This window comes from Panthera pardus, unplaced genomic scaffold (genome assembly GCF_024362965.1).
Source record: "Panthera pardus isolate Hobbes unplaced genomic scaffold, ASM2436296v1 HiC_scaffold_12, whole genome shotgun sequence".
In the NCBI taxonomy this organism is placed as follows: Eukaryota; Metazoa; Chordata; class Mammalia; order Carnivora; family Felidae; genus Panthera; species Panthera pardus.
Window position 1 is genome coordinate 93,034,381 of NW_026526677.1, and position 27,633 is coordinate 93,062,013.

The window sequence follows — 27,633 nt, forward strand, 5'->3', positions numbered from 1 at the left end:
CGCGGCCGTCCGGGTCCGCAGCCCCGCTCCTCGCACCCGCGGACAATGCGCGCCCGGCCACGGGCCCGAGCGGGGCGAGGCGGCGGCGCGGCGGCGACGGCGGCGGCGGCGGCGGCGGCGGGGCTGCGCGCGGGCCGGGCCGGGGCTCGGGCGGGCCGCGCGGCTCTGGCCGCCTCCTTCCCCGGCCTCGGCGCCACTCGCGCTGCTTCGCTCCGAGCTCTCCCGGCGCTTCCCCAGCTTCTCTCTGCACGCTCCCGCCGTCCCTCTCTGCTCCCTGCCTCCCTCCTCCCTGCTGCCTCCCTCTCTCTCCTCCCTGCTGCCTCCCTCTCTCCCTCTCTCCTCCTTGCCCTGTCGCAATGAATAATACTCTGGCTTGGGGACTGGAATAAAACACACGCGCTCTGAGGCAGCCGCCCGCAGCAGCAGCAGCCGCCGCCGCCGCGCCGCCGCCGCCTGCAAAAGCGTCTCTGACATGGAAATGAATGACAGCTTACCTGATGCCAATCTTCATCAGACTGACACCGGCGTGACAACACAGCCTATACTTCCCAGCACTGCTCGGGACGTCAGCGGCACAGGGACCCGCCCCCCGGAGCCCCCCCCCCCCCACCTCCCCTCGCCCCACTCCCCCTCTCTCCCCACCCCCCTCGCCCCCACCCACTCCCGGCCCGGCGCTTCCAAGTTCGAGCCGCAGCTGGAGTGTCTCCCTCTACTGGAGGCTTTTCTGAGACGTCGGCGCGGGCCCGCTCCTGCTGGCGGGAGGCAGAAAGGCGCCGGAGAGGAAGCCGAGGACGGCGAGCCCGCCGTTGAGCGAGGGACGCGGCGGACCCCCTCGCGACTGGCGACACCGCCCCCGCCCCCACAGAGGGGGGCCACAGAGGCCGCCTTGCACGGCTTCCTGGGCTCAAGGGATGGAGAGGAGGGGAAATTTTTCGTGCACCCCGAGAGAACTCCCCCGAAGTCTTGAAACTTAAAGCTGGCGAGGAATCCTTCCCTCCACCACCACTCCTCCCCTCCCCCCCATCACTCCCACCCCGTGCCTGCCTGATGGCCTCATTTTTATGATTGCATTTGAATAATTCTCATTACCCTGGCCCCAGAAAAGGTGCTCAGATGACACTCTGGTTAGTTATTCCTATTCTCAAGAGCTTTTTCTGCTGTGGGCTTCCCGGGGCGTTTGGCTCACCGAGGGGGAGACTGTAACGGGGTGGGGCAGAGGGAGAGATAAAAGGGTGTAGAGGCTTTGTCACTAAATCACCTCTTTGCAAATGCCAGGCAAGCCTATTCTAAGCCACTGCTATTTTCATTCTAAAAAGTCCCAGAGTTCTGGGGGTCGGGTGGTGTAATATAAAGGGAGAGACCAGCTGGGCTGTTTGAGTCTGGACCTGCTACTGGTGGCTTCAGGGAGGAAATACACATTGGCGCCTTCTGAGAAGACCAGTGCGAGCACCCGGCCTCATACGTGTGCTTTTTTCATTCCACAAAGATTACCGGGCCACTAAGGGCCAGGGGTGGGCACCCAGCCACCTACAGATGCAGGCTCGCTTGCTTCTACAGTGCAGCACATGGCCCTTTGCATAAAGGGAAAGGAGAACCCCTTCCCCCCTGAAATTTGCTCCTCCCTCCCCATAGAGGAGCCATTTCAGCCAGTCAGGCAGGGATTGATCCTCTGACCCCAGAGCAGGCAGGGGGCCTGGATAAAGCCTAGACAAAGACACTGATGGAAGCAAGGAAAGCAGAAAGTGAAACCCAAGCAGGCCAGGTTTGCAGTAAGGAATCTGACCCAAGAAGTTGAAGGCTGCCCCTTCGCTCTTTCCAGGCCTCTGGGCCACTCCTCATCTGCCTCCATCGGGGGCAAGGATGAGAGCTATTAGCATTCCATGGCTCCGAAGGGGCAGTTGAGACCTTTTCTGCGCCACATCCCCGATACACTAAATACTGTTTGTCCAGATCGTCCCGGTACCCCTCAAATTCAACCTCCAAAGTTGCTTGTGGAAGACAGTCTTCACTGAGAGCCCCCTTTACAGATGGAGTTGAATCCTCTCACCTTCACGTAGAACCTCCAAAGACTTCACTAGGTGGATTTATGTCACCCCAGCCTCTGATCTGTGGTCAGAGACTCTGGCTGCTGACAGCATAATCGCTATTATATATTATACATTGTATAATAATATAATAATAATGAATGCACTTGCCCTTTTTATGTAGTACAGAAGCGGCCAGATTCTCCAACCCAGAGGCTGGAGGTCAGGCTGCCATAAACTCTCAGAGGGAAGCCCTCTTCAGACACAGGAGGGGGAGGGGAGATCCATTTGCCCCTGCCCGGGACCCCTGGAGGGAGGGTTTTCTCTCTTTCTCAGGGCTCACAGTGAGTTGCCAAAGCTTGCCGAGTCAGAGGGGAGAATCAGGCTGAATGTAAATACTTAACCCCATCAGAGAGGTGTCAGTGAGCCATAAATAGTACTGCAGGCAACAGCCATGCATCACTGATTCACACTTGTCACACCCCTCATTTTCTGAAATCTAGTTCTGCACCCAACTCTTTCTGGAAACAGGAGATCCATTGCCATGAGCTGTTAATGTTTGGAGTCTTTTTAAAAATACCGTGATTTCTACTAATACCCTTTGGATGCTTTAAACTGAACGTTGTAATTTAAAATAAATGTATCTCGCTTTAACTACATTTGTAATTTACAAAAGCTTAAAAAATGATTACCTAAATGTAACCATCCTTCCCACAATCATTCAAAGCAAATATTTGTCCTTCGCCCACCGGAAGCTCGGCTGTGTGCCAGGGCTAAGGATAAAGAGCAGAAGCAAAGAAGTTCCAGTCACAGCCCCTGTCCTCGAGGAGCGTTCATTCCAGTTGAAGCAGGCAAAGCACCAGTACATAAAACAGGAAACAATAATCATACAAGAATTCAACAGATGACACAAGCCAGTAAATACTTAAAGAACAAATAAATCAACAGTATGTCAAATTCCAGGCGTTCCACATCTAAATGTCGGCTCTGTCAGTGAGTAGAGATGGGACAGAGTGAAAACTAAGTCTGTAGAACTCATTTCACATACTGTGCAGTCTCTCCCCCATAATCCTCCTGAGGATGAAAAGGAGGATGGAGAGAGGCACACACGTCATGTAAGTCACCAACACAGCAGCATTAGGACCAAACAGGAGTTCCTACCAATCCTAGTCATCACTCTTAAATATTGGCAGTTCCTACGGCTTGGTTCTGGGCCCTTTGCTCACTCTGTGTGCACGTGATTTGTCTTTAGGATAAGCAGTTCATACTGGCCCGCGTTGTCTCCTCTGAGCTGTAGACATGTATCGTCAATGGCCTAACTGAGTCCTGTCAATATCAGCCCATGAATAAAACTTAAACTTGTCTGTGTTAGTCTGCTCAGGCTGCCATAACAAAGTGCTACAGAGCAGGTGGCCCAAACAACAGATAGCTACTTTCTCGCACTTCTGGAGACTGGAAGTCCAAGATCAAGATGCCAGCGGGATTGGTTCCTGGTGAGATCTCTCTTCCTGGCTTGCAGATGGCACCTTCTTGCTTTGTCCCTAGGTGGCCTTTCCTCTGTGTGCACCAGAGAGATAGCAATGTCTGGTGTCTTTCTCTTCTAAGTGCACCATTTGTATTGGATTAGAGACCCACCCTTATGACTTCCTTTAACTTTCATTACCTCCTTAAAGCCCCTATCTCCAATTATAGTCACATTGGGAGTTAGAGCATCAACATGTGAATTTAGGGGGAGACACAATTCAGTCCACAACACTGTCCATACACCAGTTCCCTCTATTCTCAACTTAATTCTTTTCTTTGAGTTCTTTGACATTGGGGACAATACCTATTTCATCTTAGAATCCTTAGAACCTTGGTACGGTGCTTAGTCCACAAAACATATTAAAGAACTACTTGCTGACTTGACTTGAATGGAACTTCTTTCTCCATCGTTTCCCCATCCCACTTGAGGGCCTTATCACCCGGAATGCGAATTCCAGTCACCTGGAATACAAATATTTTGATGATTTCCTAATTGGCCTAATGTCACCAACATCCCTAACACTCCCTATATACTATCACCAGGGTGTTCTTCCTAAAACAAAGGTTGGATCATACCCTGGTTTCCCCTCAAGAAACCACTGCCTCTAATATTTAGCCTAAAATGTTTATTGGACCTTATAATTAAAAGTAGAGACTTGAATGCCACATTCCTTAGCATGGCACTCAAGTTCCACCTCCTCATCTGGCTGTGATCTACTTTTCAGGCTAATCTCCTGTATTCCTGCCTACATCTCCCCATCACCACCTTCAATGGTTCTCAGTGCTGGCCCGTGGACTTCCTGCATAAGAATCTTTGTGGAACTTCTCTATAGTTCTGGGTTCCTGGTTTCCAATCCTGGAACCAGTTGATCTGGATAAGGGCCTAGGAATCTATATTTTAAAAGCTGCTGCATGAAGAGAATGAAAAGACAAGCCACAGAATGGGAGAAAATATTTGGAAGAGACACATCTGATAAAGGCCTGTTACCCCCAAAATATAAAGAACTCTTAAAATTCAACATTAAGTGAACAAACAACCCAGATGAAAAACGGGCAAAAGATCTGAACAGACAACAGATGCACAGATATACAGATGGCAAGTAAGCATATGAAAAGAGGCTCAACATCATTTGTCATTAGGGAATCGTAAATTAAAACAATAAGGTATCATTAACACCTATTAGAATGGCCAAAATCCAAAACGCTGACAACACCAAATGTTGGCAAGGATGTAGAGCAGCAGGAACTCTCCTTCACTGCTGGTGGGAATACAGGACAATATAGCTACTTTGGAACATGCTGTAAGTTTCTTACCAAACTTAACGTACTCTTATCATATGATCCAGCAATGACACTTAGTATTTACTCAAATGAATTTAAAACTTACGTCCACACAAAAACCTGCACACAGATGTTTACAGCATCTTCATTCATAATTACCAAATCTTGGAAACAACCAAGATGTCCGTCAGTAGGTGAATGGATAAATAAACTGTGGTACGTCCAAACAATAGAATATTATTCAGCACTATAAAGGAAATAAGCTATCAAGCCGTGAGAAGACATGGTGGAACTTTAAATGCGTATCACTCAGTGAAAGAAGCCAATCTGAAAAGGCCACATAATATAGGATTCCAGCTATGTGGCATTCCATAAAAGGCAAAACTATGGGGATCGTAAAGGATCAGTGGTTGCCAGGGTTGGTTGGGGGTGGAGGTGGGGATAAACAGGCAGAGCACAGAGGATTTTTAGCTCAGTCAAGTACTCTATATGATACTATAATGGTGGATACATGTCATACATTTGTCCAAATCCACAGGATGTACAGCTCCAAGAGTGAACCCACATGAACTATGGGTAGTGATGTGTCAATACAGGTTCATCAATTATAACAAATATTCCATACAGGTGGGGGATGTTGCTAATGGGGGAGGCTGTACATGGTGGGTGGGGTTGGGGGGGGACAGGGAGTATGTGAGAAATCCTGTACTCTGCTCAATTTTGCTGTGAACCAAAAGCTGCTCTAAAGCTTATTAATTAAAAAGAAAAAACCCACTGCAATTGAGAGGTTTGGGCACTTCCATTTTGGCCAGCCCTGGGGCTCATGGATGGCGAGACAGCCAGTGCCCTCTTGGCCCTCCCTGCACCTGCTCACACTCTTCCCTCAGCCTTGAATTTTACTTCCCCCTTTCCCTACCCACCAAAATCCCACCTGATGTTGAGAGTTAGCTGAAATACCACCTCTTTTCAAAACTTCCTTGGCTCCCCCAGGAAAGAACAGCAGCTTTGGAGTCAACATGGCCCTGGCTTGAATCTTCACCCTATCACGAAAAAGCCACGTATCTGGGAAGTCACAGACATTGTCCGAGTCTCAGCTTCTGCCTTTGTGAAATGAGGATGATAACAGTATCCAGCTCATGAGCCCGTGGAGATTAGATAAAATAATGAAGGCAGAGCTCAGCACAGTCCCCGGCACATGGGAGGCTCTCTAACAAATGGAGCCATTAGATTTAATAGCCCTTACCCAGGGCCTCCACTGCACTTGCCTGTGCCTTTATTATAGTGCTTATTTAATTGGCCTGAGGAAGGCAGATATTGTTTACTGAGAATACTGTGACAGGCTCCGAGGGCTGTAAACACAGATAATGGGAGCAAAGAAAGGGAGGAAGGGGTGCTTACTCTTCTCGTAAGGCCTCCTTCCTGACCCTGGAACCAGGTGGGACTGGGGTACTGGGGGCGGGGGGGCTAGGGCCAAGCCAAGAAGATTCTGCTCCTGATTAAATGCATGGGGGCACACCCCTTAGAGATGGGCTGGGGGACCTGTACAATGTGCAAATGCAGACACTATATGTCTCCCAAAAGGTGGGGCTCCTGCATTCTGCTGTGAGGTGGAAGTTGGGATGTCTAGGCTCCTTGCCCATATCTGATTCACTTTTCTGACCCTGGAAAAGCCTCTCCACTCCCCCATTTCACTCCCACCCTCTGGAGCATGAGGGATGCAACCTGTCCTCTGGGCACACAATAGGCAATTAATTGGGTCATGTCTCTAACTGGCTTCTCTAATATAGGAGCAATATAGTCCCTAAAGCCATTCCAAAAACCCCACCTTTCTTATGGTAGTGATGTACATATGGGAAGTTTCTTCAGGCACTGCCCCCCCCCCCAAACTCTTTCTCCCTGTGTGTCTGTCTGTCTCTGTCTCTGTCCCTCTGTCTCAAGCTACCCAGCCCTAACTCCAGATGAGAGGCTCCGTGGGAAGCAGGAAAGGAAAGAGAAGAGTTGTAAGTGATTCTGCAGCTCTTTCCAGTTTCTAGCAAGGGATGGGCAGTATCACAGCCAGTCTGACAGAACTGAGAAAGAGAATATTTAGATTGTAAAATGCTACGAGTTCCAAAAAGAGCCACTTGTGGGAAATGGCATCCCAAGAGTTTGGCCACAAAACTTTGAGAAAGGAAGGTATAAACCTTTGCTGTCCCCCCCACAGTGGCCACTAGCCACAAGTAGCTTCTGAGTACTTGGAATGTTCCAATGGTCCAAATGGTCCAAATTGAGATGTGCCACAAGTATAATCATGGATTTAGAAGACTTCGTATGAAAAATGTAAAATATTTCATTAATAATCATTTTATATGTATTGAATCGATATTAGTTTGGATTTATCGAATTAAATTAAAATAGGCTATTAAAGATATTTTCACCTGTTTCTTTTACCATTTTAATGGGACTGCCAAAAATTTTTAAATTACTCTGTGACTTGTATTCTATTGTTATTGAAGTCTCTCCTCTGGGCTTCGTTTTTGTCTTGGTATAAACTATGTTTGGATGCTGAAACCTTTACCATTTATCATGTATCATCTGGCTCACCGGCTCTCCAATCTACTCTGCTTCCCACCAGCACCACACAGGACCAGCTGAGGGGGGCTGGAGTGGGGGAAGGCCAACAGGACATTCAGCGGCTCCTCCCTCAGACCCTTGAAGTTGCTAGGACCACCCCTCCTCCACCCGCAGAGTTACATGGAGTCTTGAAATGTCTACTCTCTCCAAAACAAAGACTGCCCCTTGAAGACCTGTACTGACCCCTCATCCCCATCTCCTTCAGCTACCTCATCACCTTCACACCTGTTGCCCCTGCTATGACGATGGCTCTCCCTTGGCTCTATTTGCATTCTTACCACTTCACCATCACCTCCTCTCGTGGAACTGCCCTGTGTCCTTCTGCTTATACACTGGACCATCTCCTCCCTGTCTCCAGGGATGAACCCAACCAGCATTTGTTGCCTCTGATGCTGCGTCCAATCTCTAAGCTTCCCTGAGCTGAGGATTTTGCATGGCCAAGTTCCCAACTCTATTCTGGCAGCTGGACCTACAGCAGCCAGACTGCAGGGCTCAGAGAACCAAGTAACAGCACTGGAAAGGGGTGAGGCCACATCGCCCGCAGAAGCCAGTCCTGTCTTACCATGATCCGGGGGGGGGGGGGGGGGGGGGTGGGGTGGGGGGGGGGGGAGGGCAGTGAGAAAGAGTGATCAAATGAAGGAACAAGATACCCAACTTACCCAGCACGGGAAGCATGGTTCGCTTAGCAAGGAAGGATAAAACAAAGCACCAACGATAATAATAGCTAATATATATTGATGATTTGCTCAGTGCCACACTCTAAGCTAAGTGCTCAACATGCACTGCCTGATCACATTCCCATGGCATCCCCATGGGGCTTAGATAAAGGGAGTAACTTGTCACCAAGTGACAAGTGTGTAGACTCAGGCAGGCTGCCTCCACAACCCATACCTGGAACCACTATGCTGCACTGCTTCCTCATAAGCATCACCGTTCAGGCTCTCATTCACTCATTCATTCACGGGTTCACTCATTCACTGTGCATACACTGACAGCCTTTAAGAAATGTACCAGGAGGTGGACTCCCATCCAGCATCTAGGCTGGCCAGGCCCATGCTAGGTCCTCGGGCTATAAAGAGGAGTAAAGCACAATCCCTGAACTCAGAGATCTCAGGTTTTCAGCAACCAAGGGAGATGTAGGAAAGCCTAACTCTGTCTTCAGATCACACTGTTCTATAGGCAGAGAAGCTGAGACCGGGCAGGAGGGGAAGGATAGGTCAACCTCAAATCTTTCCTGACTTAATGGGGCAAGTGAAGAGTCCGCTTGCATTGTCTAACCAAACCAGGGTTTGTCATCCAGCCCCACCCTTCCCTGGAGACTTTGCAAACATGCTGTGTCACTTCTTGGCCACAGGTGCTCTTGACAGACTCAGCATGTCTTCTGCCTGGATCCCCATTGGCTGCTCTCGTAATGCACAGTGGGAATGTCAACACTCAAGTCAAAACTCAACCATTCCAGAAACTCTACTTAATTTAGACACTCATGTCCTACATCCTTCTGGATTTGTGGGCTCACATTTCCACTATTGTAGCATACACCTGAATGCTGCTTTGTACATGTTCTTAAATTTCAAATATGTATACATTAGCTCCCCAACACGATTCTGAACTTCTCAAAGGCAAGGATTAAATGATTTTCTTATATCTCCAAGCATTCGGTAGGAACCTCAGCCTGTGTGAATGCTGATGGCTTGATCCACTGCACACAGACATAATGGTGTGTGTGTGTGAGTGTGTGTGTGTGTGTGTGTGTGTGTGTGCCTGTCTGTCTGAACCAATATATGTACAGCAGAAGTATTTATGAGTACAAGTATCAGTGTAAGTATGTGTGGATGAATTCTCCAGCTATTACAGTTATGGAAGCTTAGATACACATCAGCACAATCCGTCAATTTCCAGACGTTATCTCTCATGATAATTTCCTGCCAAATCTTTGAGTTGCAATTAAGAAAGTAGATAATTTGAAACATTTTCCTCTGCATGTTGAGATGGATTATAATCCTAATTTGATAAAGACTCTTAATGACTCATTAGCCACCCTTGGCTTCTCCTCAGGTCATCTAACTTCCCAGGCACTGGAGGCAGCAATGCTCAGGCCATTACATGTTATTGCTTTAGTAGCACTAAAATCAAAAGACACTACAAAGCCACAATGGCGACACTACAAAGCCACAACGGCGTGCCACAGTGCCACAGCACCATAGCCCTTGAATTCTCTTTTCATCAGCTCCTAGATTTAGTCGTCGGATTTTCTTTTCCTGGCTCTGAACAAAGCCTCTAATTTGCTGATAACCAAAATGCTCTCCCTAGGATCTTTGCACACTGCCCTAAGTGGCACATACAATGCTTTGTAGCCTTCCCTCTGCATAGATAGCGGCAGAGGGAGTCACCATCCTCAAACCTCTGGCTCCTAGCCCCATCACAATTTGTTTCCTAGGAAGTGATCCCCAAGTCCAAAGGGTAGGGTTCCTGGGAGCAAGAACTATTTCAAGTTGTTTACGGATGATAACTATGTAATAGCTCCCTTTCTTCTTTGGCTGACCAGGGATCAGAAAGCCCAGAAAGCCTTTAGGGAGGTTACCCAACCCATTCATTCCCTTCTTTCCTGACAGAGTGGCACCTCTTCCAGTCCCAGGCGTAAGAGCACTTATTGGGATGAGCACCGGGTGTTGTATGGAAACCAATTTGACAATAAATTATATCAAAAAATAATAATAATAATAATAATAATTAAATGTTTCACAGAAGCCAAAGCCACAGTTTCCTTTGGGTCACCCACTCTAGAATTTCAGAACCCTGACTCTCAGAAAGTTCTTACTCATACACGGACTCATGTGAACATGTGTGCAGCATACACATACAGATGTTCATGCAGCATGCACATCCACACATCACAGAACCACAGAGACAGCATGCATACGTGTGTAAAGATTTCTTTGAATAGCCCTTGACCCTGAGATCTGGTAAGTGAGTAAGGAGGAGAGGAAAGCTTAGTCGGTCAGCAAACATATCTTTTCTGCATGCCTACTACACGCTAGGCACTGTGCCAGGTGCTGGGGCACAACGTGGCACAGAGAGGAGAACCTGGTGGTGACCAAACATAGCTGGACCAGTGGTTACTGCGCTCAGGAGTTGGAGCAGGTGGGGGTGGCATCCGTGGTCCCCATCAGACTTCTGAGCCAAATTCCATTACATTCCTCCCCCATGTGTGTTCTCACCCCTGTCCCTGCTCTACTTTATCCCTGTTGTCTACAGTGTAGGCTTGGGCGAGATAAAAAGCCTCCACTCCCCCGCCCCACTCCCGCCCTGCACTTTCGATCAACGTGACAAATGCTCTCTGGGCAGGACCCCTGAGGCTGTCTTCACTGCCACCCACCCCTCCTTCCTTCCCAATGAGTCCAGGGAGATCTGAGCAGAGGGGTGATGGATAGCCTTGTCTTATTGTTCCAGACTCCGAATCCAACAGGGGCCTGGGAGAGCTGTATAAATCAGAGCCTGGGCTGGGCTCTAACCAGCGTGAGGGCTCAGCAAGAGGAATGGAAAGCGAGGGACCATAAAACTGTCTGTGGGCTAAGTCGTTTCATTTCAAGTCAGGGCCAGGGAGAGAAAATGTTTGGTTCTTGGGAGACAGACTCATTTGAAGAGGATGGATAAGCTGGTGGAGGTCTGCCTGTCTGCATGCTCAGAGAGAAGGGGCCTGAGAGAGGCTGGTCCCACAGGAGGGCACTGGATGAGTCCTCGTTTCAGTGTTCACTCATTCCACTACCCAAGAGGGGTGGGGTATGCTCATGTCCCACACTCTGATGACGTTTGGAAAAATTAGTCTCTAGTGGAGATAGATTTTTCACCCCAGATGGCTGAGAAACTATAATTTTCCCTTCTTTGAGCTAGGAACAGCAGCGTGGGGGGTGAAGGGGGGGGTTAAAAAAAAAAGGCAATGCTGGGCCTTGCTCTAACCAGCATCAAACCAGGATCAGATAGAGGGAGGAGTCATTCCCATTTCATTTACCGAAACTTGAATGGAGCAGCTACTGCGTATCAGACACCGAGCTGGGTAGCAGGGGGCACAGAATCACGTGGCCCTGCTCTCAAGGAGCTCCTAGTCTAGTGGGAGAGACAGAGAGGCAGTCTCATAAATCAGTGGCATGTAATTCAGTGTCCATTATCACAGCACCTATGACAAATCGCTGCACTTACTGATTTGCCTGTCATTCTCTCATTAGACTGGAAGCTCCTTGAAAGGAGAAAGGGAAGGAACCAATATTTGAGTGCTAATTATAGGCTCCCAATAGGCACTTTATAGTCATTTTATATCCACCATAACACTTCATGGCATATCTTATTATCCTCATTTTACAGATAGGAAGATTGAGGCTTAGAAAGGTTAATTCACTTGCTCAAGGCCAAAGATAGTATGTGGGAAAGCCAGCACTCAACCCAAGTTGGCATGTTCCCACACACTGCCCAGAGTTTCACTCATCTTGTGCCTTTAGCTCCGGAAGCAGTATCCAACTCAGGAAGCTGTTGATTATACAAGGGAGGGAGGGGTAGAGAGGAGTGTGTAGCTAATGTGGGGTGGGTGGGTCAGGAAGACTTTGCAGAGGAAGGGATTACTGAACAAATAGAATAACAAGTAGAACAAGTAGAATTGACCAAAATGACAAGAGATGAAAGTCAATGTAGGTGGAAAACACATGTGTAAAATGACATGGAGGCACGAAATAGCATCATGTGTATTAGCCATCTATTCAAAAGTTCCCTGCTGCATCCATGACCTCCTCTACCCCTCCAGTTCTAGGCCTAAGGAACAAGAGCTCAGCAAGTGACCCAACAGGACATCTGTACTATGCAGTGCGGTATGTTTCTTTTGCCGTTATTGTTGTTATCTTTCCTGGGACTAGATTATAAGATCCAGGTAGGATCCAGTCTGCTTTACTCATAAGTATAATTCCAACTTCTAGAATGGTGCCTGATTCATTTTGGAATGAGTGACAGAAGTGGACCAGGAAAAGGGGGTGTTCTCTACATCTCTGCCTTCCCACGAGGCTGGTATAATTGGGCCAGACTAGGAGTCTGTTTGGGGTCAGGGAAACCATCTGAAGGCCAGACAGGCATTGAGATGAGGTGAGGCCCAGGGTTCTCGAGCAGTTGGCAGAGGCTGGCCCTGCCTTCTCTGTCTTCCCTGCTTCCTCCTCTCTAGTTCAGGAGCCAAAACTAGGATGTGGGCTCAGAGAAAGGGGGCCACAGAACTGACCTTGGACCTGCCCCTAATCTTCAGCTTATGCTAACAGAATGGGTTTTTGTGGGGCAGAAGCCTGAGGAACACCAATATTTAAGGGACAACACAAAGCTGAGGAGCCTACAAGGGAAACTGAGGAGAGCCCAGGGAGCTGTGAGACCCAAAATGACACCCAGTCACCCACCCATATTCTTCTATAGCTTAGTGGCTATCACCCCACAGAAGTCACCATTCAACTTCTAGAAATGACAAAGGCATCAACCAAGGACAAGAATGACAGAGAAAAAAAACAGTGGGCTAAAGAGTTTCACAATTAGTTTTAGTTTTAGTTTTAGCTTTTGTTTTATTTTTTTAAAGTTTATTTATTTATTTTGAGATGGTGGAGGGGCAGAGAGAATCCCGAGCAGGCTCTGCACTGTCAGCATAGAGCCTTATATGGGACTCAAATTCAGGACCTGTGAGATCATGACCTGGGCCGAGATCAAGAGAAGGTTACTTAATGACTGAGCCACCCAGGAGCCCCCACAATTAGTTTTTTAAACAAAACAAAGAGGGAAGATTGGTATTGGATCCACAGAAAGAGTAAAGTCACAAGCCAAGGGCCTACAGTGGGGACTGATTCACTCTGCAGAGCCCTGAAAGGTTCAGCCCTCAGAGGCTCTAAGCACCATGGTCCTGGGGCCAGACACCCAGATGGACAGGGGGCATTGGTAGGAGCTCTGTTTATAAAAGGGGTTTCCACTCTCCCCACACAGCCAGTAAGCTATATTTCTTTACCCTCCAGCAAATGAGACTTTTCTTTGGAGGAACTGAGTAAGAACAATATTGGAGTTGGGAACACCAAGTATGGTGGAGGGTGAATGAATTAAGGGAGATCTGCATGCTAAACTGTGTGACCTTTAGCCCTTTCTCTGGCCTTGCTAGCAACTCCACCACACCACTAACCAATAGATTGGAAGATTCTTTGAACAACTGAAAAGCTACAGAGAGAACTCCAGTTACTGATATTTGAAGTTCCCTCAATAAAAAGACTTACTTACTTTTTTTTTTTTAATGCTTATTTATTTTTGAGAGAGAGAAACAGAGTGCAAGTAGGCGAGGGTCAGAAAAAGAGGGGGACACAGAATCGGAAGCAGGCTCAAGGCTCTGAGCCATCAGCACAGAGCCCAATGGCTCAAACCCATGAACTGTGAGATTGTGACCTGAGCTGGAGCCGGACGCTTAGCCGACTGAATCACCCACGTGCCCCAAAAGATTCACTTTTCACTTGATCACCCTATGTAAAGTCCACTAGTTAACAAACTGTACCATTTACATAATAAGTTTCCAAAATCAACTTTCAGTGCCTCCTTCTTAAATATAGTCAAGAATCAGAAGATACTTAAAGAAAGATTCAAACTTGATAAAAGGAGACAGATATAACCAGAAAAAAAGATCTGACGTGATAGAGATTTTGCAAGGAGGAATAAAAAAAAATTCAAAAAGGGCAATAACACCAATTCAAGAAGATAAGAGGAAAGGTTGCATCCAAAAAACAATAAGGGATTACAATAAAAAAGAAAAAAAATTAAATGAAAAAAGCCTCTCTGAAATTAAAAATATAACTAAAGTTTTTTTCAAAAACTTATAAGATTTAGAAGACAAAGTTGAGGAATACTTCCAAAGAGGGAAACAAAAAAGAGAGACTTAAATAACAGGAGAGAAATAAAATACATTAATCTAATTATCCCAGCACAAAGAATGAAAAAAAGATATCTACCAAAGCCCACCACCATCATCATTGTGATTTTATGAGACTGACATGCTGCCTACTCAACTTAGGTAGCCAGTTATTCTGATTTTAAATCAGGAGGGATAAGTAAAAATTCCTACAATCTTCTAAGGAGAAAAAGAAACAGGTAAAGGAAACAAGAATAAGACTATTAAACTTCTTCAAAAGTAGCATTACATGTTAAAAGACAACAGAGAAATGCCTTCTAAATTCTGAAAGAAAATATTTTTAAATCTAGAATTCTGTACTCAAGTAAATTATCAATCACACATCAGAGTAGTGTAGAGATATTTCCAGATAGCCAATGACTCAAGACAATTACTTCTTTTTTTTTAATTTTTTAAAATGTTTTTATTTATTTTTGAGACAGAGAGAGAAGAGCATGGGCAGGGGAGGGGCAGAGTGAGAGGGAGACACAGAATCTGAAGCAGGCTCCAGGCTCTGAGCTGTCAGCACAGATTCCAACGCGGGGCTTGAACTCACAGACTGCGAGATCATGACCTGAGCTGAAGTCAGATGCTTAACCAACTGAGCCACCCAGGAGCCCCAAGACAATGACGTCTAAAGTACTCATTCTTAAGAAATTATTGGAGACGGGCTCTAGGCTGGCTCAGTCAGTAGAGCATGTGACTCTTGATCTCAAGGCTGTAAGTTTCAGCCCCACATTAGGTGTAGAGATTACTTAAAAATAAAATCTTTAAAAAAGAGAGAAGTTATTGGAGAATGGAAGTTAGCAATTTAGTTAGGTGATAATGTAATAAAGAAGACAGAGATTCAGGAAATAGGGACTCCAACACAAGAAGGCAGTAAAGGAAATATTCAAAATGATGGTAAAGGGAAGCCTCAGAATAATAGTTATGTAGTATCCTAATTCTAAAATCAGCCAATCCAGATTGGAACAGAGAAACAAAAGGTTCTTAGAGAGAAAACTGTAAGGGGAAAAATTGAACAGATGAGCTTGAGTGTATGCAACATAGTATTACCAGGTATGTAGTAGAGTTGTTGAACCATTAGAAAAAAATAATTATAAGCACATTTGGACATCAGATCAATAAAAAAGGAGGCAGTTATTAACTCCAGGAAAAACAAAGAATTGTACAAAAGAGGACACATAATCACAGTGCACTACTTGATGCAGGAGTAAATAATATTTGCCTAATCATTAGTATATAAACACTAAACATCAATTTAACAAAAAAAAAAGTTTATGTTGAGAGAGTTAGAATGAAGGGGACATGCAGGGATGGCATTGGGGGAAACTAAGTTCTCATCTACCATGACAGAGAGTCAATATATAATTTCGAGGGGCGTGGGGGTGGCTCAGTCGGCTAAGCGTCCGACTTCAGTTCATGTCATGATCTTATGGTTAATGGGTTCAAGCCCTGTCTTGGGCTCTGTGCTGATGGTTCAGAGCCTGGAGCCTGCTTCAGATTCTGTGTTTCCCTCTTTCTCTGCCCCTACCCCACTTGCACTCTGTTTCTCTCTCTCAAAAATATATATACATTAAAAATGTTTTTAAAAACATGTATAAAATATATAATTTCTAAAATTAATAAATCAAGAAATAGTAATATAAGCATATTATTTAAAAACATGGCAATATATACAAATGACAAACGAGCTGTAAGAGTTGAGGTTGACTGCCTTGGAGAATGGAACATGGGAATGTGAAAGGCTGAAGCAAGGCAACTGCTGATTTCCAAACTATGCATATATATTCTTTGATTAAAATGAAAATTAAATTTTTGAAAAAGAGTCTCTATGGCTCACATACAGTCCAGCTTAGTAGCTTCTCATGATATAACAACAGATGATAATCTGGGGCCAAAGTTCTGGCCAAAATAAATGAAGCATTTTTATGTCAGTGTCTGCATATATCCCTTGGATATATGGAGACCTGACACAGTGGCCAGTGGTCAATAGGCTTCAAAGATTAAGAACTCCGATCCTGACCCACAGTTGTGGACATTACAGGCAATTCTCAAACATACCATATTTCATGTCTGGACATGCTGGTCTCTCTGATTAGAAGAAACAAACCTCCCAAGCCCCTAACAAGGTGAACTTCTCTTCAACCTTTAAAACTCTTCTCAGCTATTACCTCTCCTAGAAAGTCCTTCCTGATGCCTCCTCTCTGAAGAGTTACTTGTTCCCTCTTTCAGCCTACTTCTGAATCATCTGTGTCTCCATCCAGCAAAGCATCCAACCCCGTGTGATTCAGTTGGAAATAAGCTGTCTCTCCAGCTACTCTGTGATCCTCTCTCTAGTCATCAGCTTGTGCTAGTTATGCTGCAGGATAAACAACCACAGAATCTCAGTCACTCACCACACAAAGGTTTATCTCTCATCATGTTATATATTGGCTGTGCCTCTGGCTCCACTCCATGTTTTCTCTTTATGTGGGTCTTATTCTGGACATGCCATTCTCCTGGCAGAAAGAAAAGAGAAAATGTGTGTGGGACCACAAAATGTTCCCGAAAGCCTCTGCTCAAAAGTGACATATCACTTCTGCTTAATTTCCATTGGCCAAAGCAAGTCACATGATGAAGTCTGATGTCAATGGCACAGATAAGCATAATCCTGTCACAGGGAGAGGCAGTAAACAATTGGGTATAATAATACCATCTACGACAATCTGCTTGGTGGGACCCACATCTTATTTTTATATCCTGCACCTAACACAGTGTTTGGCACCAAAGTGGTATTCAAGGCATCTTCGTTGACTTGAACAGAATTGTCAAATAATAACTTAGCCTCATATACAACCTGAGAACAGAAGGAGATTTGAAAAGGGCCTAAAAAAATGAAAAGGGCTTAACGTAGAGCTGGAAGGGTACCAACAAGCTCATGGTATGCGGAACAGCACTGAGTTTGGAACCGATACACTTGGGTTTCAGGTCAGACTCTGAAAGTCATTTCACCTCTCTGGGCTCATCTTTAAAATGAAGGAAATGAGGGCACCTGGGTGGCTCAGTCAGTTAAGCTTCTAGCTCTTGGTTTCGGCTTGGGTCATGATCTCACAGTTCGTTAGTGTTAGTTCGAGCCCCACATAGGGCTCTGCGCTGACAGTGCAGAGCCTGCTTGGGATTCTCTCTCTCTCTCTCTCTCTCTCTCTCTCTCTCTCTCTCTCTCTCTCTCCCCCCCCCCCTGCCCCTCCCCTGCTCATGCTTGCTCTCACTCTCTCTCAAAATAAATAAATAAACTTTAAAAAATAAATAAAATGAAGGTGATGAAGTAGAGGATCTCTAGGATCCTTTTCAGTTTTAACCTTTTGGGAGTCTGTCATAGAACACCTCAACCTGGTTTCCTTAGGACCTGCTTGCCAATCTGCCGACTTCTATTACGGTACCCAGTTCTACAATTGAGAAGAAAATAAGCCCCAAAGTCACATCGCAGGCTAAAATGAATTTCTAAAAACCGAAAATTCGATGATGACAATAAAAGAAAATAAAATTACACTTCTGAAATGAATGTGTTTTCAACAAACATGTTAAGTGGCAAATGTTTTCTTTAAAACAAACCATTTTCTGTTTTGAGCACATTGTTCTAGACAGAGGAGAATCCATTACACGAAAGCTACTTATCACGACATTACAGAGGGGTGATTATACATCTGAATGTCCCCACTCTGAGTTCTGGTTCACAAATGGAAATCATCACATAAGTAGAAGCCATCTCACACATAGTGAGAGTTTGTTGTTTGTGGAATGAATAAATATGTGGCTTGGCTGAACTCCTTGGGTTATTGAAGCTATCATTACCAATCCAATGCAGCCCTATTGCTCTGTATCTGGACCTAGTCATACTTTTTTTTAAAAAGTTTTTAGGAAAAAAAAATCTAAGAAAGGGTTGAGAAATCCTATAGCTCATGGGCTGATGTACTAAGAGAATTATTTAACAGCTACTGGGTCCTAAGCCCTGTATTCTCAACAGTAGAAAGCAAATATTGTGATGATCCTGTTTGATTAGAGAAATGTGTACTCTTAAGTTTCCACCCATAAACCACAGATGTCAGCCCACGTACCCACCACCACCAGACAATAACAACATGTACATATCATTCACTGTATGCCAGGACTGTTCTGAGTTCTTTACATATATTAACTCATAACAATCATAGCAACCAGAGGCAATGGGTACTGTTACTATCTCCATTTTACTGATGGGGGAATCAAAAGTACAGAAAGGTTGATTAACCTGCCCAAGGTCACACACTGACTGGCAGGGCTAGGCTTTGAACCCAGGCAATCAGGCTCCAGAGTCTGTTCTAAAGTCCCCTCTGCATTATATTGCCTGGGGGTGGAGCATGCTACCAAATGAGTCGGGATCATTCTTGGATATAGATGTAGCCTGGAACCATAAGCATACCATGACTCCCTCACCCTTAAAGACCCTTCCCACCTGTCCCTGCACCAGCCTAGGAGACTGTGACTCCCACCCTCTGATCGTGGGTGCAGTGAGGGAAGTGAGTGTGACTAGCTCCCTCAAATACCAGAAAGGGTAATTTTTCAGGTGTATATCATCTGTCCTTATCCATTTCCAAGTTTCTGGACTGCATGTCCTCTTGCCTGGATGAGTGTCAGGAAAGGTAACTGAGCCCTGATACAGCAAGGTCCAGTTTCTAGTAGCCAGAGCACTGCAATCAGCAGGCAGGGCTCTTTCCTACAAAAACCAATCAATACTGTCCCATCCCACATCCTCAACCTTTCCTGCTCCTCGGTCTATAACTGCTATTGATTACATCAGAGCAGGGAAGCAAATGCCAAAATATATCAATCACCAAGGTGGCAAAGAGACTTTATTAAAACCATTACACCTTCTTCTATTTTCCTGCCCACCCCTGTTTCCTCAGCCCAATGGCCATTTCTTTTGGAAGGTTTCCAAGAACTTTGCAGACATGATCTGATGGCTGGTGGAATTTCCTCTATTTGGGGAAAATTTAGACCCAGAGAAGGAGCAAGAACAAGTCCCATGGTGAGAAGATGGAAACCAGGTGTGTGAAAATATGTGCATGTGTCTGTGCGGTATATACATATGAAAATGTGCACGTACATATGTTTGTTTAAAGAAAAACCTAGAACTTAGTCACATTTCAGAAACATTTTGTAATTATCGCTGAAATTTTTACAAATCAATTCCTTCTGGTCGCTTAATGTCCTTCACTAAGTGGTTTAATTGTGAAATTTCACTTTATAATTGGGTTCATTTTAATGCAGAAAGAGGTAGATTTGCATAAGCAAATGACAAACAGTTAACAAAATCCATTAGCAGAGAAGCAGGAATCCGAAGAGCCACACACCCTGGGTTGTTGGTTTCGAGTCAAAACCTGTGCTAAGGAAGTTGCTGGCCAAACCCAGACCGACCTCTGCGGCCCCTAACCAGACAGAGGGGAAGGACGAAAGGCATTTCAAATGCCTTCATGTATTATTAGGATAGCCTGTCAATGTGGCAGGAGAGACAAGGTGAAGGAAAATTTTTGCTTGTCAGTGAAAGACCAGATTCTTTGCAACTCCAGGCAAGGATTTAAAAAGGATCACCAGTTTTACACAGCTCCTTGACAGTTCTTTTTCCAGGTGAAGAGTCCTGGACTCAGAGTAGAAGGGAGTAGAGAGTCTCTGATTTCTGGTCCTCATTCTGCCACTAACCACCAAGGATCTTCCTGCTGAGGCCTCCATTAGATCGTATCTGAATATCTGTTTCTTAAAGCTCCTACTGTCATTACCAGTAATTGACAAATTCTTTCACTCATTCACTCAACAAATATATATTGAGTCCTTGCTAGGAACGGGTCCTATAGACATTACAGAGAATCACAAGGAGATGGGGTGAGGGCTAAGCTAAGAAATATAAATAAACAGTAGAGAAGGTCCTGCCCTCATGGAACTGATGTTATGGACTGAATTGCATCCCTTAAAGTTTACAGGCTGACAGGACTAGTGTCCTTCTGAGAAGAGGAAGAGACACCGGCAATCTCTCTCTCTCCATGCACACACAGAGAGGATGCCATGGTAGGGCGCTGTGAGAAGATGGCCAACTGCAAGCCAGGAAGGCATGCTGCACCAGAAACCAACCCTTCTGACACCTTGATCTCGGACTTGCCAGCCTCCAGAACTGTGAAAAAATGAAGTTCTGCTGTTTAAGTCACCAAGCCTGTAGTATTTTGTTGCAGCAGCTGGAGCAGACTAATATGTTGGGGGAGAAGGGAAAGGCACAGTACTATGCCAAGGGAGCACAGACTGGAGTGCCTTGCCCAGTCTAGGGGACGAGGGAAGGTTTTGCAGAGGACCTGCCACCGAAAAGGTCAGGAGAACCAGCAGGGGAAAGGCGTGAGGTGGAGGGCAGTTCTTGGGACAGGACACTCACGTGTGTGAAGACCTGCAGGTAAGAGGAGTAAGTTCAGTTGGGGGAGCCAAACACACTTCTTTGTGGATGGAGCCTGAAGTATCAGAGGAAGAGTATAGCAAGAGTGGGGCTGAGGAGGTAAGGGGAGCCAATTGGGGGAGGTTTCATAAACAAACATGTCCCTGAAGATCGCTGCCCCTGCCCCCCCCCAAAAAAAGTAGGCTCCACACAAGCATAGAGTCCAATGCAGGGTTTGAAGTCACAACCTTGAGATCAAGACCTGAGCTGATATCAAGAGGAGGACTCTTTGGGGCACCTGAGTGGCTCAGTAAGCTGGGCATCCGACTCTTGGTTTCGGCTCAGGTCATGATCTCGTGGTTCATGAAATCGAGCTCCACACTGGGCTTTGTGCTGACAGCGCAGAGACTGTTTGGGATTCTCTCTCTCCCTCTCTCTCTGCCCTTGCCTGCTCTCACTCTCCCTCTCTCTCTCTCTCTCTCTCTCTCTCTCTCTCAAAATAAATAAATAAACTTTAAAACCTTAAAAAAAAAAAAAAAGAGTTGGACCCAGGTCACCCAGGCGCCCCATCCCCAAAGATCTCAAAGGCCAAGGAGCTGCCATACCTATTGCAACTTTGGACTCATGCCATTGACACATCCAATCCTGAAAAGATGCCAACACAGGTTCTGCAGGCACAGAGTAATAGTTAGCTTTTCTTGCCACCCTAGCCAGTGAAATCTCTGTGTGTTTGCATTATGTTCCTTGTGGAAATGCTTCGTTTCTTTATCCACAAGCTTCCTCCTTGCCTTTTGAAGCATCTTCTGGGACAGCCTCTTCTTCAGGTGCTTGCCTTCAGTTCTGCAAAATTCCTCTGCTTTTTGTTAATAATTGCTAGTACTTATTGAGTTAGCTAATGCCAACCACGCACCAGGCCCTGTTTTAAGGGCTTTATGTATATTAGCTTTTTTAATCGTCACAACAACCCTATGAAGTAGATTCTGTTAACTCCAGTTTATGGATAAGGAAACTGAGCACAGAGAGATTCAGGCACTTGCCTGGAGCCACTCAGCTAAATGGAGAAGCCAAGATTAAAACTAGGGCAGTTTGGCTCTGGTGTCCATACTTTTAACGACTACTAGGCTCTATTGTCTTTGGGGCAAAAAAAAAAAAAAAAAAAAGACCGAGAAACTGAGGTCAGTCAGGTTCCCAAGGGCAGTTGAAGTCTGGGGGTCCTTCTGATTCCAGAGTCTATGCTCTTAACCTCTTGAGGGAATGAAGAAGCAGCAGCTGGCTTGGGGAGTGACTCAGGAAGTAGACTAGATAGAACTACCATGGAGTAGTTGAAGAAGAAGGAAGAGAGAGAGCTGGAGAGAAGTAGGAAGTTGCAGTAACAGTCTGGTTTCTGGGTAAACCATACAACCAAACCTTCATCATTTTGTGCCACTTCATTCATTTGTTCACTCATTCTCCCAGCCATTTAACAAATGCTTATTGGGAACCTATTCTGTTTCAGGCATTGGGCTGGGAAAGTGGGAAAGAGGAGCAGGTGGGTACTGAGAATGGCCATGAACCTCACCAGCGCCTTCCGCTTGCCCTCATCTAAGAAGCTTTACATTCATCTAAGAAGGACTTTACATTCGAGGGGGTGGAGTTGATATATAAATAAATTCAACACATTATTACAGTGTGATTATATATATCAATATATGTCCATCTATCTATAAAGCATTAAAAGGAGGACAGCCTATCTCTGCCTAAAACAGGCAGGTAGGGCATCGCTTTGAAGAAGGTCCCTTTTGAGCCAGCCATGAAGGATAATAGGAATATCCTAAGAGAGGAGCTGAGCTCCATGGAGTTTCCCTGGAAAGTATGTATGTAGCAGATCCCCAAATTCCTGGAACAGAGTCATAGAATTAGAGAACGTTCACACTGAAAGGAGGCTTAGAGGCCACCTGGCCCCACCCCTTTATCCACAGATGGCAAAGTGGGGCCAGGCCTGGGGTGAGGCAAAACAAACGTTATGGGAGCATTTCCTCTCACGGCCCTGCGAGTGTGGCCCAGCCCTAGCCCCTGCCCTGGAACCGAGGCACAGCTTTACTGGGTTCAAACAACCAGTCAAGGGCCAACAGTACCTTGCAAGAACCCCAGCCACCTCCACCCCAATTTTCTGGGCTTTGTGATTCATGGGTTGTGTGGAGAGCAAGGCAAATGGAAAAGAAGATGGAGAGGAGTCTAGAAAGTCACCATGATTTCAGGCTTGTATTACTGAAGAGACAACTCTAAATGTCCACCTCCATCACCCTTGCACTCTCAAGTTCCCAGCTTCCCCATCCCCAAGGCTTTTTTTTTTAATGTTTGTTTGTTTGTTTAGAGGGAGAGAGACAGAGGGCACTCACGCAGGGGACGGGTAGAGAGAGAGGGAGAGAGAATCTCAAGCAGGCTGGTGATGTCAGCACAGAGACCCATGCAAAGCTCAATCCCAGGAACCCAAAAAGGAGACCATGACCTCAGCTGAAATCAAGAGTTGGATGCTTAACTGACAGCCATCCCCACCCGCAAGTCTTATATTTAAAAGTAAGGATATCTTTCTCGTAATGTCCTTCCCTCTCCTCTCTCTGCTACCCACTCTTCCAACGCCACACCTCCCCAACATTTCTTTCAGCTTCAGATTCTCTTTTCAGCTGGCCGCCAGGAGCCCTGCAAACGTCCACCACGAAGGTCGCAGGGATGCAGTTCAACAATCTGCCAGCAGGGGGCAGGCCTGCCGCGAGCCCCGATGCTGCCCAAGCCTCCCAGCCCCCAGCCCAGTCACAACTCCTTAGAGATGCAAATTGAGAAGCAGCCTTCCTAACCCGAGAGGGCTGCTAATTCTCTGACGAGTATGCAGATTTCCATCCTGCCTTTGCCTGGGTTTATTTGTTTTACTTTGCAATAAATTTAATACAGACTCCCTGAAGCAGAGAGGCAGATGGACTATAAACTCTGCATTTTGAGCAGCCTTAGTTACTAGGTTAGTGTGGTTTTTGATCCCTACTTAAATTATATCTATGAAATTTGACATGGATTTGGGTCTGGGCTTTGCTGGCTCCTTGGTGCTCTGGAGCTGCTTCTAGGGAATTTACAAGGGTTGATTTGATTATTGGGACTTTAATTTCTCACGGAGGCTAACGAGCAGGCTGGGAAGCCTGGCTGGGGTGGAACAGGAAGATGGGAAAGTGAGAAAGAAGTAAGTTGGGTTGCTACCTGCCCCAGTTAGGCGGGGCCAGTATTGTTTTCCCATGCCCCTGGCTGGGCCCTAAGTCAGACAAGCTGAGGACCTAAGGCAGGAAGCCTGTGCTGCTCCCCTCCCCAGGGAGAGTCACGCAGCCCAAAGTGCCCACAAGAAGTTCAGAGTCCAGGAAAAAAAAATCAGACGCACATATGGGGCAGACATAACTAAAACATCCATAAAGAAGCATTAACAAGAACGGGGTTAAGCTGGCGTTGTGTAACAATGTGAATTGGACATGGGGGGATGTGGCAGAGGGGAGAAAACTGCTACTCACCCCTCCTATTAACACCTTTGCCTCACTCATGCTGCAGTGTGCAGCCTTCTCCCCTGCTGCCTTTCACAGACTGCTGAAGAAAAGGCATAGCGAGCTAGGAGCGTGACAAGCTGGGTTCTCGTCTCAGCTTCACGGGGTACTTCTTTGTTCCAGTGTTCCAATGTTGAGTAATATGTTTAATTTCTCTGAGACTCGGTTTCCCTGTCTGCAAAATCAGAATCACCCGATTATTACGAGGGCCAAGTAAGATAATCGGGGTGAGAATGCCTGTATGCAGCAAAGGATGAGACCAGAAAAAGTGTGTAAGGGACAGGTGTCCTTAGACAGTTGTGATCAATGATAAGAGTAGGAAGCCCTCGGGACAGGGGGAGTCTGTGAAGGGAACTTCAGTGAGACCTATATCTGTTCTATCCTTGTACCTAAAACCTGTCAGTGGGCCCTATGCCCACGGGATGAGTGGGGCCCCCAAAGGCAGACGAGGTGTAGTGGCCAGCTGCCTAACTTGGTCCTGCTCACCTGCACACGAAACCTGCCTGCCAGCAGAGAAGGACTGGCCAGGGCATCGGAGAAGGTTCAAGCAGCAGCAGATTCCAGGGACTGTTGTGCACACCTCTGAGGGCCTGGGCCACTCTGGCAATGGGAGATGGGCAGAGAGGTGGGGGTGCAGCCTCACCTTACCCCAAGAGAAACCCCAGAGCCCAGGCAGAGCCTGAGACAGGAAGGGGAGGCCAGCCCCCCTTCCTCTGCCTCCCTTCTCTGCACCTCTACATCCTTCAGCCAGAGGCTGAAGCAAGAAAGGGAACTTGAGGGGGTGATGAAAGGAATGTGTTTAAAGAGCTAAGAAAAGCAAAGGTTTAGGAGTCACCCAAGTAAAGGGGCAGAAAGAAGGAAGAGGGCAGATAAAGGAGAAAAGGAAGGAGCCAAGGACATGTTGACATTTGTTCCTTCTGCGTAGGGGAGAATCCCCAGAAAGGAAAAGAAGTACAAGAGGAGCAGAGCAGAACCAGAGAAAGGAAACAGCCTGATTCCCATGGAGGAGGGGGTGGGGTGCAGGGGAGGTAGAGGCTGAGCCGAAATGGAAATGAGGGGCTTGGTCACCATGGAGAGAGAAGCTGGAAGCTTGGCAGCAGTTTGTCTATTAGGAGGAAAGGAGGGGAATCAAAGAAGCTGTGGGCGTGTCTACACACACAACCGAATTGGAAAATAACTAGCTGAATTCAGCCCAAAGCAGGGGATGGAGGGGGATGGGGGCGGAAAGACTGGCTAAATTCTCTCCAAAACAACAAAACCTGCCCCACTCACTTCTCCATCCTACCTGCCACCCCCCACCCCAATAATGCACTGAATTAAAAGTGAGCTGTCAAGATCCTGTTAAAGGAAATTTGGTGACTTCCCACCCCCCAAACCAGAAGCAGTCTGATGATTTGTGTGTGCAAGGGAAAGGAAACGGAAGGCAGCAGAGACAGAGGTAGGGTGGCAAAGAGGGGCAAGGGTGCAGGCGGAAGCAAGGAGAACCAGTCAGACACCTTGGTCTTCAGAGAACCTCCTGAGGAAGGATGAAGAAATCTAGCAAGTACGAGCCACAAGGCCAAGAGGATGACCACACAAGTTCTCCGGAACTGTGACAGGGCCAATGCCACCCTGAGACCCACTGCCAGGCTTCTGCCTGACCCTGTGCATTAGAAAGGCTCACACTGGCACTCCTCCAGGTGCACCCTCCCCAGAGCCGTTGGGCAAGAGCCTTGCTCCCCCTTACAGGTCACGGTCCACATACCCAGGCAGGCAAGGACGGCTGTTTGGGTGAGAATGGAGGTGGAGTGGGGGGTATGCCCCTGCCCAGAGAGTGTGGGCAGATCTTGGGAGCGGAGACACTGACCACAAGGCTCCTCACAGTGCGGAACGATGTGGTGATAGGACTGGGGGACGTGGTGCTTGGCCAGGATCCCCACTTGCATGCTTGCCTTGGCCAGGAAACGTCCGCAGCTGTCCTCAGCAGAGGAGAGCCCGGCTTTACACCTAGAGATCAGGACACTGAAAAAAGTAAGGAATCCAAGGCTGCTATGGGTTAGAAGCCCAAAGGGCAAAAGGAGTGAGAGGGACACACACACCCTGGGCCTGTGTGGTAGAGAGTGGAGAATTCATACCAGAATCATTCACTGTTTATCCAAAATTCAAAGTTGACTGGTTGTCCTGTGTTCTATCTGCCACCCCTCCCTAGGGCCAGAGGGGTTGGAGTGGTGGCCACAAGGGAATGTCACAAGGTAAATGAGGATGGGGACTGGCACAAACTAAGAGGTCAAAGTCCTCCTAGAACTAAAACATGCCAGAAGGCCAGAGTCAGACCAGTACCTTCCAGTCTTGGATGGGGTTGTGACAAGCATGTTCATTTTCAGAGACCCTGGGCTAAGTGAAGAGAATGACCAAATCCTCTTATCCCGACCAATGACTTTAAGATAGAAGCAGGATCAGGGCAACACATGAGCAAGTCTCAGAGTGGGAGGTGGTGGGGAATTTCTCTTCTGCACCCACTGGAACCCCAGAGGCTAGCCAAGTCTAAACTGATAAAGAATTTCCTCCACAGGCATCTTGCCCCGGTCTTTCATGTTGAAAAAAAAAGGGGGACACTTTCAACAAAAGAAGCCTGCAACCAACACTTTTTCTAAGTACTTTAAAGTGTACACAATTCTACACTATTTTTCTGCTCTCACCTACACATCTCCTAGCACAACTGATATTTTTTAAAGTCCTTTTCAGCATTTAACCTTTCAGATGCTGCATTCCAGGAAGAAAGTAAATAAATGTGTAAATCAATAACAACCCTACACTGGTTTTGAACTCAGTTATGAACACAGAAGGAAAAAAAAAAATCAGTGCCAAATGAAAAAGGATAGACTCAAAGGAGGATTTCTTTTAATCCAAAAAAGTTTTACAATGGTGTGATGAGCAATCGAGAATAAAATAAAATTAAAACAATAATAATAAAAGAAGCATACCCAGCAGTGTCCTGTTAAATAATTGGATCAGCTTCATCAGGGCAGCAACTGGTGCTGAGTGTTTTTTAATTTTCTCCCTGCTGGATATTCTCCTCTCACGGTGTCAACAAACAGATTAACTACTTGTCAGAGACGGGGCCTTCAGAGAGCAAAATTGAATTCTTCAGTATTTATTTTCCTCTTCATACCTCCTTCCCAAAGAGGAATATCTGGGCATTTTTTAAAAGATTCCCCCCACCCTCCTCAAAAATCAAGAAATGATTAATTCTGTCCATGAGGATCACTTGATCATATCGTGCAA

General features: G+C 46.3%; 1 protein-coding gene across 7 annotated transcripts in view; it reads right to left on the reverse strand.

The window, feature by feature from the left end:
• Positions 1-16,894, reverse strand: part of PKNOX2 (PBX/knotted 1 homeobox 2) — a 281,900-nt gene extending 265,006 nt beyond the window's left edge. For 5 of the 7 annotated variants that reach the window (XM_053900301.1, XM_053900305.1, XM_053900306.1 and 2 more), the window contains exon 1: positions 495-600. The gene's annotated coding sequence lies outside the window, so the exon portion shown is untranslated. Of the gene's footprint in view, positions 1-494; positions 601-16,778 lie in introns of those variants that run through there. The other 2 variants (XM_053900302.1, XM_053900300.1) reach the window with 2 other exon arrangements.
• Between the last annotated feature and the right edge of the window lie 10,739 nt (positions 16,895-27,633).